This window comes from Solenopsis invicta, chromosome 5, assembly GCF_016802725.1.
Source record: "Solenopsis invicta isolate M01_SB chromosome 5, UNIL_Sinv_3.0, whole genome shotgun sequence".
In the NCBI taxonomy this organism is placed as follows: domain Eukaryota; kingdom Metazoa; phylum Arthropoda; class Insecta; order Hymenoptera; family Formicidae; genus Solenopsis; species Solenopsis invicta.
In genome coordinates, this window is record NC_052668.1 from 20,906,552 (window position 1) to 20,923,824 (window position 17,273).

The following is a 17,273-nucleotide window of genomic DNA, read 5'->3' on the forward strand; positions in this document are numbered from 1 at the left end:
ACGAAGACCGGGCTGAAAGCGAGCCGCTGACACCGCGGAATGATGAATGCATTTGGGAAAGGAGCCGCATAAATCCTCCAGGATAATGCAGCAGCCCCGCGGTCCGACTAGGGGTATTTCGGCCGAACGTAGCCTTGAATTTACACGGCCGGTTGTAGTTGATAAGATGAGGAGCTAAGCATTGACTTGCGGATTTGGAAGATGATTAATTTCCTTAGGACATCTTCTATAAATCATTAGTTTACCAATTCAAAATGTTTCATGTTAGTTCGTAATAATTAATATCAATTATATTGTATATGATTTTAAATTTTAAGTTAAAAATGCAAATGTTATTAATCTTTTTAAATATTTTAAATTTCTGTAGGAAAAGCACAACATTTTGAAACTATATTCTATTTTTTATCAAAGCATTTTGTAGACAAGAGATTCGACAACTAATGCTTCACGCAACACGTCTAAGGTGCAATTGCCCTATTACAGCGGCCTGTGTCTCGTTCAAGATCTAGCTGATTGATCTGCCTAAACGCGAGAAAGGGAATACCGATCACGATCCAGCTTAACTGGATGTGTTTCGTTCGGCCGGTGGTCAGCGCGGGTGCGGCGGGACACGCTCGTCGAGAGGCGTGGGAAGCCATGGCGAAAGGTTATGGCTATCGCGGAAATATTTCACCGTCTTAGGGAGCCGGTCCCGCCGATCTGGTCGGATCGCGCGCGCCAGGTATTTATCGTAATAGGTAGCCGCGTGTGCGCACCGCTCGGTCATCGTGTAATATACTGTGCTCATCAGGACCACGATATAATAAAGTAGGATACGATGGTGCGAGAGAAAGATATTTTCAAGGATACTCCAAAAAAAGGATTCTCGTGTGCGGTAGCGTTTGTCTAATAGAGATCGATCGTCTAAGGTATCGCTATCGTGTCGAGTGAATTTGACAATCACACATAATAGTCGCGAATCTAGAACGTAATACGTATAAAAAATATGTCAAATATTAATATAGATTTATATACATAACCACGATATTTGCTATTAATAGTAAATGTGATTTAACAAAGCAATATCTATTATCGTGAATCTAGAATGTAATACATATGAAAATTATCTAAAATGTTGATGATTTATATGTAATGCAACAACATAATTTGTTATTTAAGGTATATAGTAATTACATAATAATCATTGTTTTTAGAATATATTATTTATGCAACATTGAGACGCAATCTGTTAAATGATTTTCGCAGATATTTCAAAATGCATTATCTGGATATTAAACCTTAGTAACAGCTCTCGAAATATAATATACTTGCTTGCATATGAAAAACTAAACTCATAAAATGATTTTCCGAAAGTAAGCATTTTTGCGAGCCAAGATACAGACGATGAATGCGCAGCATTTAAGATGGTCTTTATTCCTTGATTAAGGATACAGCCGGAAAGTTTGGGCAGCAGCCAAGTACGTGATAGGAATAAGGTCGAAGCCTCCTTGACTCGCATCTGTTCACCGCTGCCAAAAACTCACTAGCGTTTCGGCTGGAAAGCACTTTTAATCTCGCGACATTGTCAGTTTTGTACAAGAGAATTTAATACTAAATCAGCGCGAAAATCTCGAGTTTCACAGTATCGACTAGAAATGAATTATTTTCAAGCGTGTGATATTTTTCTGCGGATAAACGAGACTTCTACTTATTTGTTCAAGTACTTGAACCATTTCTTCAATGCACTTGTGTGAATTTGTAGTACGGATGATGTAACGCGTGTCTCGGTTTAAGCACGTGGTCGTGTAGCTTAATGGAACTGTCTTATTGAGCAAATCACACATGAAGTTGTCAAATTGAGAGCAACTGCTTAAAATCACAAAGTAGCAGGATTTATCATTTAAACGATTACTTCCTCAATATAAACCGAAAAACATGACGTTTTGCAATTTTGCACGTAATGTTGATATAACAAAAGTATGTGAAAGAATGCCTGTCTTCTTTCCGTGTTTAACGTATTTACGTTTACATCAATGTTGTACTAAATAAAGATACGTATGCATATACATTTTTATCATATTAAAATATATGTTGAAATTTTAGGATCCTGAGAGGAAGGATTTTGTTTTCCTTCAGGGTAAAGGAATAGGTAGAGTACGTTTCTCAGGAGTTTTATCGCGGCAAATCCCGTGTTTCACGCGAGACTTGGAAAAGAGACGCACAGAAAACAAATGGAATTGCATACATGGCGCGAGCGAAGGCTTATTGCGTAAAATGAATCACAAGTGGTCAGGCAGGCTCGAACGTGCAACCGGTCAAAGGAACCCCCCGATTCTATTGCGAGTCCCGACCGGTTGACGATGGAATTTCTGTTCGGTCGTTGTGTTCTTCCTCTTTCTTCATACCGCGCCTAGTCCGTTGTCGCTTTTACCGATTGTGTTCCTAATTTTCTCTTTTCCCGCCGTTTCCTCATGCGCATTTTTAATTCAGATAAAAACTTGGATGTATTAAGAATGCATTAACGTTTCAAGAACATTGAGAAATGAGATGAGGAACATGACACAAAAAATCGATTGCTAAATATATTATTTAGCTTTATTTAGTATACAATTGCTTTATCTAGTTTTTTCGTATATATGATACATTTTATTGCTTGAATGTATATTGTTTTCTTCAGCTTTCAGTACTTGAACTTTTTTTTTTTTTTTTTTACGAAAGTTTAGTAATGGTAATATAATCGATATCTGTTTTAAAATTTTCAAATTGCTTGTTTTTAAACGTTAATGACGACAAAAGTATTAAAGATGACGTGCAAATTTTTATCCTACGAACTTCTCGCGGAATAAAATATTTTGTGTGTCCAACTATATGCACTCTCTAGAGACTCTAAGCAGACTACGAATATATTTCCCACTTTGGTTAAATTGAATTTTAAGCAAGGTAACTTCGCAGACATCGGGACGGCAACGAAGGAGCAAAGTGTTGGGTATTCGTGAGGGGTTTCCTCGATTCCACGTTGCTCTGGAACTCCGGTGAGAGAAAGTGCCGCGCCCCCTCCGGGAACGTCAGTCCGAGTTCTTCGGATCGGGCCTCGATTTGCCTCGAAGCCGATTCTCGGTCGGTGTGTGACGCAACTTCTTACATTGTCCGTGTCGCAAGAGAGCGCGGAGTTTCGGCCGCCGTAACCGCCGTAAATCTCGATTTGTACGCCCATCTCCGGAAGATTCGTCTTAACGACAAATAGCAAAGAACTTTTCGATAGACCACTCGTGATTTAACGATCCCTTCGCTAAAGATTTATGTTCCAATCGGTGATTATAGATATCAATCGCAAAAAATGAATGTAAGGAAAGAACAGAATATTGTCTGTTTCTCAAGTTTAATCAGCCTCAACTACTTAAATCTCATGATAACTTTCTCGTACGTGCAATTCTTATAATATAGGTTTCGATAAATTCGCGTTCTTATTTTTATTTTCACTTATCAATTTTACTCTTGCGTAACTCTTTACTTATATTATTTTATTTTCTATACTATCTCTTTCCGCATTATTTTCTTGGTTGTTAGAGCGCTCGCCCTAAAACGCTAATTCTGTCTGTAAGGACTTTCCAACTAAATTTAATCTTAACGATTTCTACGTTTCAAAGAAATGCCACGCTGACAATTACTAAAAAAGCCGTTATTAAAAACGTTACTATAAACTTGGCTGATTACGGTTTACAATAGAGTTATTACCGGGAGGTATTCAGAATGGCTACCTAAATCAGGCCCCAGCTCTCCGTCTCGGTAGAACGGACCCCGCATCTGGCTGATTTAAAGCGGCCATAATTTATCAATTTAGTGAGGTATTTTTCATGCAATGGTCCGTTCGTCTGTCCGGTCTTCATAGGCAGCAGCACGATAGGACGAGAGAGGCGCATAAGGCGATATACCATATATACCGGACGTGCCTCCCCGTTGCGCGCGAGGTAGGCAGCAGAGGGACGCGATATTTACAGTCCCCGCTTACCCACATCCACAACGTGGTTTTACTCCTTTATCCCGTCCCCTCTCCGTTCGTCCCCGCACCTTTCCTTCCTGCACCCGCTTAAACACCCACGCACGAACACACGCCGAAGAGATACGGGGACGTGTAAATGTTACACGCGCGTACGTATCGGCTCTATACGGAGCTGCCGCCGCGCCGCAGCTGCCTCCGCCTTTCTTAGAGAGAGCACCCGGAGGATTTCGTGATTCAGGTTTTCCTTCGGGACACGATAGATAGACGGCGGCGGCAGATAGACGAGAACGTATGCCAGCGCGCGCGGGAAGTGCAAACGCTTGCATCATCGTCTAGAGTAGACAACGGATATTGGAATAACCGGCGGAGATATATATTAACACTGTGAAACAGCCGGCAGACAGACCGTACGTACCATAATACTCTTCTCAGACAGCGGAATTTCACGGAGCGTTTTTCGCAGAATCTCTCTCTCTCTCTCTCTCTCTCTCTCTCTCTCTCTCTCTCTCTGCTTCGGTTCGAAAGCTTTGCGAAGCGAAACGCAAAGAAAGCTTTGATGTCGCGCGTGTAAAACGTCGTTTAAGAAGAAACAAGTACAATTACTTTTATGCAATATTCTTATTTCTACGAAAGAGGAAATTGGATACCTTGAACGACGTGAGAATTAGTAAGCGCGGAATTAATTTGCGCGTAAATCGAATAACGCTCCGCGGTCTTTCCCGCGTGCCAATTTACGAGACGGTATCGCGAGATCCGAGTTTCCAGGATTATCGTTGAAAGGGTCCTACCTTCACGCACGGAGGTCGTTAACGACTCCTCGCGGACCTCGGCAGATAAAGGGGCGGAGTAGGTGGAAAAGTGTAGGTAGCCGCGGTAGGTGACTAAACACACTCTAAACTTAGATGGTACGACCTTCCTGTCTCACGGTTGACTTCCTGGCTCTTTCTTCCTCGTGCCAGGGAATGTAATAGACTCAGGCCGGGCACCGAGAAGAATATCGCCGCGCGCGGCACCGTGGGATTATTTATTCGTTTAAACAGATGCAAATGCGAGGTGAAAAGCCTCGCGTAACGGTGAATGCTCGCGTAACGGTGAATGCAGTCATCGATACTTGCAAATAACAGAAAAACGATTATGTTGAAACGTTTCGTTATTTGCAAAGAACACGTATAAAAATTATTATAAATTATTATCAATTAAATTTTTTGAAAAATAATTGAGATAAATTGTCAAATAGTATAGACTATGTATTAATATATTAATATATTTATTTTGACATGTGTGATACGAGGACCGAAAAGTTAACGATGTTCCAAGAGGGTTCTATATTTGCTGACAAGCGAAGATTCTAAGTGGGCGTATAAAAGATTGCGATGATGCGTTGTGATCAATCGATCAAACTTCAAATATACGTCAGACACTCGTCTATCACCTAAACCTCTGGTCTGCAGGGCCGAGTACCTTGTTCTATCCCTTTAAATTAATGGGCTGACGATGTTCGGAAAGCGGAAACAGGTCAATTTTGGAACCTCTTTCAAACCCTCCCTGTATTAACTTTCAAAGGCTACGAAGTTTAGAACGCGTGCATTTTTATGCTCTTTTACTCTCTCTCTCTCTCTCTCTCTCTCTCTCTCTCTCTCTCTCTTGTTAAATTGTCTTACGATGCTCATTAAAATAGCAATATAATATCTTAAACTTGCATTTTTATTGCGTGTATTTTTAAAAACTTTACATATAAAAATTTTAGGTCACGTTTATATTATTTTGATACCTCATACGCTAGAAAAAATGTTTTGTTGTAACGTTTGGTTAAAATACAATCTGTATCGAATACAAACTTTTCAGTTTACATTAACATATATTTTTTATTTACTTATATTTTGCAGAAGCAAACAAATTGTTATATAAAGCAAAATATTTAGTTTTGGTTAAAACATCGATCTCAGCTAAACAACTTTTCTGAAAGCTTAAGTTTTTTTTATTCTGTTTTATAGAGCAAAAAATTTAATGCTTTTGTGAAATACATATAATTAAAAAAATATTTGTTTATGTTAACCATATACTAATTAATTAATAATGGTTTGTTTGGCATTTTAATTAAATTATTTGTAAATGCGATAAAATATGTTTTTTTAGTACAAGTAATATTTCATAAGTAATAAATATTACACTACATAATACTTTTACTTTCCAATTCCGCAATTCAATCCATAAATTAACATCTAGAATATCTATTCGCAATTTCAAGTAATGGAATCGGGATCCCAACGCAATGTTTCGTTGTACAAAAAAAAAAAAACACTTTACTCTGAAACTTCCTATTTCCTTGATTGAGTTACAATTAAATCTATAATGCGGAGTCCCGATAAAAATTGGGGCTGGCCGCTCTGTCGTTCTCGATGCTAAATTGTTCCAGTTTAGCGGCACCGGTCGTCGAGAGGGACGACCGATGAAATTCATCGAGGAAACGTCACATCCTCCGCAAATTAAAAGCCGGAGAGAGGGCGGCCGATCTGAAATGGAGGTCAAACGACGAGTGAACTAAATTGAAGTCGATCTAATCTGAGTGAACCTTGCGCTCGTTAGTTTTTCGTTCCCTTCCCCTGTGGAGCGCGACGAAAAAGTCGTCAGGCACGAGTGCCTGCATCCGCGCGATGATGCTGAGGAAGTGACGTCACGAGAAACCTCCTGTTTTTTCATGGAAAATCCGGTTTGACTCCTTCAAAGTTCAGTCATTAACAAGCTTTAACAGCCATGTAAAATTTCTTAGCGCAGAAATGTACAAGTACATCGACAATTATGTAAATTTGTACGTAATTGTCTCAAATGCCTCGTTGCGGATAGGTGGTAAAATAATTCATTAAGATTTACATTTATTATCTTGACGTACTCAGTTTTCGTTAGACAACTTCGATTACGCAAGGCAAATCTGACGATCTTCTAATAATTGAAGAGCGTGATGCTGAGCAGTTCGAAATCGATGTATTTGTCGTTCGCGATTGTATCTCATAAACGACAAAAGCACATTTCGTCGTACAAATACGATTATCAGATAACAACAATCACACGATAACAACAATCGCACAATAATGGACAGTCTGACGTGAATCATGTTCTTGCGAGAACGACAGTAGGATGCTCATCTTTTCTTGCCTTATCGGACAAAGCGTTATCGCGACTCTTTGACGGCGTGATCGAATCACGATAAATCACCGGACGACGATCGACAGGATTCTCTCCCTTTTTTTTTACGTTTACGAACCATTCATTATTCCCCGCTTCCGTAGGATGTGCGAGGACTTTTAAGGCGACGGTGCAACGACAGCGGTGATCCGTCTTGCAACTTTACAGAAAATGGAGTTACGACCAGAAAAGGCGCTATTACCGTTCCTAATGAGGTTCGTTACGTTACAAAACGTCCGCGAATCAAAGCGTGGCGAAAGTTTTCACCAAGACCTCGGAGCTAAGCGATCGTTTTATTTATAAGCGAGGCGATACGCAACAATGTGGGTGTGTACCGATACCACGATGAAGGTATCGATCGAGCTGTCTTAAAACAACAATGTGAAATACCGCACGCCATTTTCGGTATGTTTGCCAGGGAGAATGGACGAACGGACAAACAGCGAACAACGATCGAGCCTCCCTCATATTTCACGGGATAGTAGATAGAATACCGTATTGGGGATACCGTGTCATCGGTATTTACCACTTTTTTATACTTGCGATCTTTATTTCGCCATATATACTGTTATAAAGAAAATGTTAAAATATGTGAAAGTGTAATCGATGCATTTCGGTATATGGTTCCTTTATGACACGATTTATAATTAACTTTTTGCAGTGTTTTTCACTGCTCTGACTACCTGGGTCACTGGTAGACGTTTGTGTTTTTCAAAAAAAAATTTTTGGGGCAGAATTGGTAAAATGGGAAAAATCATCTGGTTTAATAGAAGGTTAGTCTGCGTAGGGTTAATATTTTGAATATAAAGTGCGCAACGTAGTTATACATATTGAAAAAAGTAATGTACGATAAACATTTTACATAGTACAATTGAATTGTTCGTTAAAACGTCATAATTGCCATATAATCATTGGTCATCTGTACTAAAAAAAAACTTGTACGTAATGTATATTCTTTTCTTTTATGTACATATAATATTCGTATACGTTCGATGTTCCAATTTCGTTACTTCTATCTTTAAGGATCCACCCCAGATGTGCGAGATGTATTTATATACCATTGGCATGTCCTTCAAGGCGCCCGCTCTCCACTTGACCTTCCACTCTCGACGTCCCATCCCCCGGTCGCGACTAATCGTTTACCCACTCGCGACTCCCGATATATAGTTGCTTTCGCACACGTCCGTGGACCACCAGCGTCGTCACCGGTACAAGCAGCAGAAGCAACAACGAGCGAGGGTGGTGTCCAACCCTCTTGGTGGGCGCTAAGGCGGGAGGAGAGAGGGGGACGGAAAGAGCACTCGGTCGATCTCTCGTCGTTGCCAGGCGACCAACATCCACCACCAGGCTCTCTCTCACCCCTCGCGCCTAACCCTGGAGCGTAATTCCTGAAAACCCGCGCCATGGCGCCATCTACGCCGCGGGATGCTTCACCCTCTCGGGGGTGCCCCCTCGAACCCCACCGTAGTCGCGCAATGCACCCCGCGACGCTCGGTCCCGCACACGGAGGCGCCGCCGGTCGTCGTACGTTTCGCTTTCGTCGAGCATTGTCCTACCCCGATGTTACGTTCGGTGGTCGAAGGGTGGCGGTGAGTCCTGGCGAGAACCACCCTTCCTACCTACGAGGGTTTCGTCCTGGCGACGACGTTCGCGAGTCATCTCCAATCGAGAATACGCGACGAGCGATATCGGGGGTCGTGTCGTCGCCATATTGCTGAGGCCACCCCGAAGCGCCTTTCGTAACGCGGTGCAACGGTACGGTACGGTTGGTGCGATATGGTGATGGACGTTTCGTACGTTCCGCAGTTGTTTTTTGACAATGGCCGCCGGTGGCGATATCGCGCGATAACCCCGGCACCGAGGAGATTCACTCGTTCTCGCTCATTTTTTCTCGAGCTCGTGGCTGCAAGGGTCATTGAACCAGGGGTAAGTCACCAGACGTATCGGTATTGACACGTGCTTTCACAGAATTCCGAATGGTCTCTAATTGTTGTCAGACGCCCAATTCACTTATCTGAATTGGAATCTCCTATTGAATGCTATTCAAGGCTCTGTGCTTCGGATGCTAAAAGGGATTGTAGAAATAGAGAGATTTGCATCTTTATAGGTATTAGAGATGTGCGCGTATCATTCATTTTTATTTAACATAAATATACAATTTTTTTGAATTAGGAATTTGTACAATTGCAAAACGTGTTTGACAATATACGTCTGTCACAAATGATGTATATCTGATACAAAATTGATAGAAGATGCATATTTTTTGATTTACAAATTAATTTGAAACGTTGACGTTTTTAGTTTTCCTATCAATTTAAATTTTGCCGTGTATTCGAATGATTTTAATCATACAATCATCATTATTTTATTCAATTTAGAAGATATAACAACAATAAACGCGCCAAGTAATGCTTAAACGATTTTCATCATTATATCCTACGCAGCGATGGTAGAAGCAAGAGAGGAAATAATGATTGCCTTTATCTTGATAATGATACTTGATCATACTTGATCGTACTTTATATTTGATAATGATACTTTTCAGATATAAATCGGTATCCGAGCTCTCGATATTATTAAGGAAATATTTGAAGCGTTGGTAATAAAGTCATGAAACAGTAACAACGTGTAGGATGGATTATCGTATATATAGAATTTCTTTCTCGGCTAATAAAAGAATCGAGGCGAATACTCAATAATACTGGTATCCATATCGATGTCACATTTTTAGATTTCATTTATGCAGCCTTTTAAACTCGACTCGTCGCCCTCTTAACCTTTCGACCGTCTAATAAATGATGGAATTATTTTGCGCTATTTCTGTCATGATCCACCTACACCCTCATGTTTTTCTCTAATGCACCGTCATCTCCGAGTTGTTGATAATAAGCGACGGCCTTCGACATTTTTAGCAATTAGTCAGCTTTGCAGAAAAGCATCCGGCTTTAAAGTAAAATAAGGGTGCGCTATTCTAGATAACTTACGAGCCGCGTGACAAGTTAATCAATTTACGAAGACATGTTTCGAGAATAATATGTCAACATTTTTTAATTAGTTTTTTTTAAATATTTTACATGCGCTAATGTGATATTTACATGCAAAATTTAACGCAAATCATATTACAATTTAAATGTCATTAAATTCTATTTCAGTGAACAAGTATAGGTCACGAGCATCAAAAGAATTATTTATGTAATCTCTGTTGTGCCAAATTTCTACGCTTTTCCGAGGTGGTGACGTGAATAAATTGCAACGGTGAAACTTTCTGTCCCGAACTGCGTATACGAGACGAAAAGGGCTATTTGTACCGACGAATTCCCGCGAGGGCGAGTGTTTTTCAGCTAAAGCAACGACGGAGTGAAAAGAGGGAATCGTCCTTGAGGGAATCGTCCTTCTTTTTCTCAGTCCGCGACATCGATTCTCTTTTTTACTGCGTAACATTCTTCTCCCTTCCGCGTTTCTTTTACCTGTGAATGCGACGCAATTTGTTACGCGCCTACAGACCCATCGTATCCAACAAATTTATTTAATATCATTGTATTATCTTTATATTACCGCCCCCGCAGGCTTTGCGAAGGTATCCTTACACTCGATTACTGAAGCTCTCGGCAAGTATATGAGCCATAATAGTGGAACTTTGCAAGGAAACTTTTTCAATCTGAAAGTTTCATGCATGGATCTTATTCTCATGCACGTTTATTGTAACACAAAGTGTCGTTTTATCGACAGCAACTCGTAATTTATTTTTATCGATAAATTGTTCAAATATAAAAACTTTAAATCCGACGTTGACAAATTAATTTTAGTTCCATATTTTTCTTTTTTGAAAATTTTTATATCCTAGTCTCTCATTTTCTTGATTGAAAACACTTTGCCCTTGAATGCCGAGAATTGGCCGAGCCACGAAAAAAGCATATTTGACTTTTAATAATGCGGAATATTATTTATGTTTCGGAACGTATACGATCTTATAAATTTCTTGAGCATCGATAACGAGAAAATCGTTGGAGAAGTGGTGGGTGTCGCGAAATTGCCGCACCTAACTTCGGGAATTACTATGCGCAGAAAACATCTTTTATTGCCGTAGCAAAGGGGACGATCAGCGATGGGAAAGTCCTCATGGAAAGACAATATCGTAGTCGATCGCAAGATGGGGGACATGTGTAATATTATGTCCATATTATATATATATATATATATATATATATATATATATATATATATATATATATATAGGCTTATAATATATATCTACCAATTCCGATATCCACAAAATTGATTGCGATTGCTTATGAATGGAATTGTATGCTATATAAGCATAAACTGTCATAAGTAAAACAAGACACGCGAAGCAAGAATTAGATTTTATATAATATTAAAAAGTATTGGGGATTAGAAAAAAAGTTAGAGCCATTTTTTAACACTGTGTACATACGTTGTTTTTAAACACAGCATCTTTTTTGCACACGTTTGAGTCATTCGCATTTGAGTTAATTTCCATTATTTTTACAAGTATAAAAAAATATTTTTAGTTATCCTTACATCTCTAAAAAGAGTGCGTTAATTTAAAAAAATTTATATAAATGTTATGCATAATTATAGTCGACAAAAATCAAAGAAATGTACGTTTTCATATAAAAATTTATGATTTTGAAACAAAAATGACTTAGGAAAAAATAATTATTTACATGACATTCAATGTGAATATGATAGCAATGTACCTCAAAATTATTATTTAAATTTTAATTTTTTTCATTAGTTCATATAAAATCCTTTTAATATCAAATATTGCAATCAATTAAAAATAAAAAAAGATAGAGTGATCTCTAGAAATCATTATTTTGTCTGGTTTGTAATGAAAATAAATGCGTTGAGTCACTCATGCTAAATCGTGTGTACAAAGTGTTAAGAGAATCCTCAGTATAATAACATTAAAATGTTCTCTTCCTTCCTTAGAGGATATTTAACGCTAAGTGTTAAGTGTTTCTCATCTTATTTCATTGATATTAAATGCGATTTTCACAGTAGATAAATCAAGCTCAGCGTTAGACGATTACGCGTAGTTAAACCTGTCAATCTAAAGAAAGTTGAGAACCGAGTCTGCGTCTCTATCTGATTTTCGTCCGGTAATTTATAGTACAAGTCGCTCAAATTGTACATACAAGGGATGCTGGTACGACAATGAGGCATTTCGAAAAAAAAGAACGTCGAACGTTCGTGGAATAAAAATTAAATTAAACGGCACTTGAACGATTCCCGCGTAGGTTATTAATGCCGCAATAAACGTGTAATGGGATACCGTAGGATTGGGAGGAATAAAACAAGATGATTGAGCTAGACGTCGTTGTCGCGCAACATATAGTGAATCTTATCCTATTAGTTGAATTTTATCCTCGAAGGATATCCTTCGAAGTATTCGCTGGTATTGTACACATATAGCCGGTGTATTGCCATTTCGCATGACGGAATTCATTCGCACGCAGATCGGGGAGATATTAATTTCGCCGGCATATTTCACGCGTACGGCTTGGCAGGACGGTTCATCGCCGTGGGGTAGGATTAAAATTGGGATTAATCAGGCGAGATTACCGGCCGCCGCCCGTGCTTTCCCGCGAGTCGCAGTCGCGCGATAAGGGGACGCCGTAAAGGCGCGCGCGCCGTCGTTGAATTGTACTATTTGGCGCGATTCACTTTCCGCGGCGTCGTAGCGTGTGTCGTTGAAAAATAACCCTCGTCGTGCACCACCTCTCCCGCCAAGGCCTTCGCGTACGCCGTTCCCTTTATGCGCGCGCGCGAGCGCATTATACGGCCGCGCCGCGGGTCCCGCGGAGCGGCCCGAAGCGGAGCGGAGAGGAAAGAGAGAGAGAGGAAGAGGATGCTCTCGAAAAAGTGCGGCAACAAAGTTGCGCGGTGCGCACACCCACGTCCGCGAGATCCAGAATGTCAGGGTCGTACCTTAACCCCGCGCTGTCCTTCGCTGCCTTCGTGTACCCACCTTCCCTCTTTTTTGTCGCCGGGTTGTATTTCTACCGGTGCAGTTACTAGATTTTTTTAATTACTACTTCTATCCTCTCTCTCTCTCTCTCTCTCTCTCTCTTCTCTAACGCTCTCTCATCCTCTCTCGCGAGATCACCGTTAAGCACGACACACTGTTAACTGCAGCGCGAATTAAGGTACGGTCACTTAAAAGCAAACCCGTAAACCGACGCCCACGCAGCGGGTACCTGTTATATACGCACTTACGTGCGTTCAGGGGCGGATCGAAGAACGGATCAAAACTGTATTTCTGTGCTTGCAAATCTCGTCGAAATCAAACGCTTTTTAGATGCTTTATTCATGCACTCACGTATCATGAGGGTTGCCACGTGAACAATTTGTCTAAATCTCCAAAAACTTGTGACATCTAATTGCAAGTGCCAAGGTAAAAAAGAATTCTTAATTTCGTGACTCGTTCACTTCGTATATTTAACACTTTCGTAATTTCTCATCTCGCATGTAAGATAAAAGAAGTTAAAAAATCAAACAATCGACAGTACAAAAAATCGAGATGTACTGTAACGAGATTAAATTAAATATCGTCTTTAATTTAGTCTGCAAGTTGCATATGTTACATTTTATTATTCTCAAAAAAATTCAAGACGCTATAATTCTTAATCATAATGCTATTTTATCGTCGAAAATAAATTAATAAAATTTCTCTTTTTTGGTATTTATAAAAGATCGTGTTGTATTATAAACGTAGGCCCCTTGCAAAGTCGAGACGAACCGATGCGGTCCTGGACAGTACAAGTACAGGGTGGCCAGACAGAAAAATCGGAAAGGCTCTCTCTTCTACCGATGAGTGCCACGAATAAGGGCCACATAAAGACGGGTCATAAAACTATGATTTACGTCTTGTCATTGATGCGTTTGCTGTCCGTCCGTTCGTACGTCGGTCAGTCCACCCATGGGTCCGTCTATCCATCCGTTCATCGTGCGTTCGTCTATACGCACTCATAAGCCCTTCCTCCCTCTCTCCCTCTCTCCCTCGGTTCATCATCGTCTCTCTTCGTTCCCTCTTATTATCTTTCTTATAGCCTCTCTTCTTGTTCTTCTTCTTACTTCTTCTTCTTCTGTTTCGTCCTCCTCTTCTCTACCGGTTTCGCCGGATAACCCCATCGGGCCGGTGATGATCGATTCGTCGCTTGGAAAAAGTAGCGTGTCGTTATCATCGCAACTATTATAATCCACTGTGAAATATCGCGTGCGATAGGCGCGCGGCGACGAGCGAATCGACGAAAGCGAAAATTGTATTGCGCGTAGCATCCCGTCACACGCGTCTGATCTCGCTGGTTAATTAAACATTATTTATGTCTCAATAATTTTGTCGACTATATCATTACAACTGTCATTACACAAAGGGAAAAACTAGAAAAACGTGATCAAAACTAGTATTGCTGAATTACTATTTAATACGTATTTTACATAATTTACATGTATTCTGTAATTTACGTGTATATTTTTATTTATTTTATTATTAAATATTAATTAAATAGTAATATATTGTATTAATTTTGTTATCATGTTTTTTTCTTTTTTCTTTTGTATGCCAAATAAAATTTTTTTTTTTAAATTGTCGTAGAAGAAAGGTGCATATATCATATAAAATATTTTAGACTAAATAAGATTATTGCATCAGCCAATGAACGAATAAAAACAATTTAATATAATTTTATTTTTAGTTAAAAATGATTCAATTTTTATTCAAATTAAAGTTAATTCAATTTTTATGCAAATTAAATCTAATAAACATCAATTAATTTGCAATTTATTATTTTGAAGGTTACTGTTTAAATATTTTTCTTAAACAGTCATTTATTGACGATTGTTCATTCATTGGTGCAGTGACTCTAATAAAATATTTATCTTTATGTTATCTGCTATTTGTAAATTTTTATAAAAAGTCGAGAAAGCTTGTCGTGCAAAAACCTCGACGTCTCAAACAAATTTATGACTTGATAGTAATTTTGCGTTATAGCTCGCCGTGGGAGATGTGATTTTATAGACTTTGTATTTCTTTCACGCGGTTCTTTGTATTTCTTCATGCATTCCTCCTCGAAACATAAGTTATATATACATGTATATAGTATGGTCAGTAGGTTATTTAAAGTTTTAACGCAGTCCGGGCTCCCCCGACAAGAGGGTTACGTTTAATGGCGTCTGCGGTTTCCCATCAAACTTCTCCTCATAGCACCTGACATCTCACACTTATATCCCCCAGGATTCCATCGTTTCTCATTCGTTTTGTGGAATCCTTTTACCCTGATTTTCTTGCTTGCTCGTACAGAAAGAAATCCTTTAGAACAATCTTCATCATCTTCCCGAAGAATCTCTGAAATAATTTTCTTGCACCATCAAGTATTTATGTCAAGTATAATGCTTTTTGTGACGTATAAAAATAATAGTACGTGCGAAATTATTTATATTGTAAATTTTACATGCTTAACCTAAAAAAAGATGTGAGATTATTTTTTCAAGTGTCAGATATATCAAAGTTAAAAATGGAATAAATGGAATAAAATCTAGTTTTTCATTTTTAACTATACTTTACTAGAATATTAATTTTATCTTGGGTATTAAATAAAAGTGGCGATCGATCAATTTTGTCAGGGAATGGATTTTCTGAAAAGAGGAAGAAGTAGAGCGATTTCACGGACACCCTGTGTACACTGGTGCACCGTAAAGTTTCCATGTTACTCCATTACCGAAGATGACGCAAGTACTGCGCCTTAATCGCGGGATTACACGGCTCGCAGTGCAAAAGCTCTGCGGGACCACGTAAACGCGAATTACGAAATAAAAGTCTGCCGCAGCAGCGGCGGCTTTCGTCGCGTTGAAAACTTTCGAGTGAAAGCGACCACGCGCGCGCGCGCGCGCTACTTGTTAAGATGTCAGTTATCGTCGGTTGTAGGTGATTAATCCGACAGGTTGTAGGCGGAATTATAGAAACGCGTTATCGCGCACGCGGCGAATGCACTACGATGCGCGAGAGCAGCGGCGGTGGTGGCGCGCCTAAGCGTGAGAAGTAAAGATGAATACGTTTGGCTGCTCGTCCACTTGGCGACGATACGTATATCATGACAGGCATGGTTTATCACGGTGATGAGGAAGGACAGAAGTCCATTTATCAGAGGCTCGTTCATAGAAATCTGTCCGAGTGATACCGAACGATGACTTAAAGGATGTCCCGTGATTATCAAAGGCCGTTTCACATCTTATCCTTTGAGTTTACGAATTGTAGACGTTTAGCTTCTCGGTTTTGCAGCTCGAAAGCGCCAAAGCGGCAAACGGTGCAACGAGATAAATGCAAAGTCAGAAGTTAATTAATTAATATAAACGCTTGTCATGATAGTAAACGCGGCTTGGAAATACGTAGCAGGAATCGCGCGGGATGCCTGGAAGGTGGAAAAAGTTTCCCCGCAATGTTGCTTCATAACTACATATATCCATGGTCGGATCAAGGCACTTTAAGAGGCGCTCACGTGGAGTAGGGGTTCTCAAATAATAGTAGATTTATATCGCTTACGTTTTACAACTTTGTTGTATTCGATATTACAAAGCTTCCTCTCGGAAAGGACTAAACTGCTTGCGTTATAAATCATCGACGTTGCTTTTGTAACGAATGGTCGCACGCATTCTTCTTTTTTTTTTTTTTTTTATTCAAATACCCGGATATAATTGATATGCACATACGTTAACTTTGCAGGCCTAAAGACAAGATTAATTCTCTCAGTGTATATTTTTATCATTCCCGGCGTAGAGGAAAGAGAGAATTACCTCGTGTACCGGGGGCCCGGCCCTGCGCACGTACACGTCGAGTCGCGACGCGAAGGTGAGCGCGCGGTTAATTTGCATAATCAATTCAAAACGATGAGTCTCGCGCCTCGAACGGATCGGTCATTCTTTTCCCGACGGCCCCCGGTATGGAAGAAAAGCCATTCCTGGCGTTATATAAATTACGGTCGTCTCACCCAAGGGAGGTGCACGCTCTTATGATTGTTGAGACGGCGCGCGGCGTGCGGCGCGGTTAGGTGGTAGCGAGTAGCAACCGTGCCATAGTAGCCTCGCTTCG

The 17,273-nt window shown here is 39.9% G+C and overlaps 1 protein-coding gene across 11 annotated transcripts in view; it reads left to right on the top strand.

The window, feature by feature from the left end:
* The window catches only part of LOC105195119 (SH3 and multiple ankyrin repeat domains protein 1), a 121,428-nt gene that overhangs the window by 64,715 nt on the left and 39,440 nt on the right, over positions 1 to 17,273 (top strand). Inside the window, exon 1 of one of the 11 annotated variants that reach the window (XM_039449894.1) lies at positions 8,621 to 9,088. The exons of the other annotated variants lie outside the window; for them this stretch is intronic. The gene's annotated coding sequence lies outside the window, so the exon portion shown is untranslated. Of the gene's footprint in view, positions 1 to 8,620; positions 9,089 to 17,273 lie in introns of those variants that run through there. 11 annotated transcript variants of the gene reach the window in all.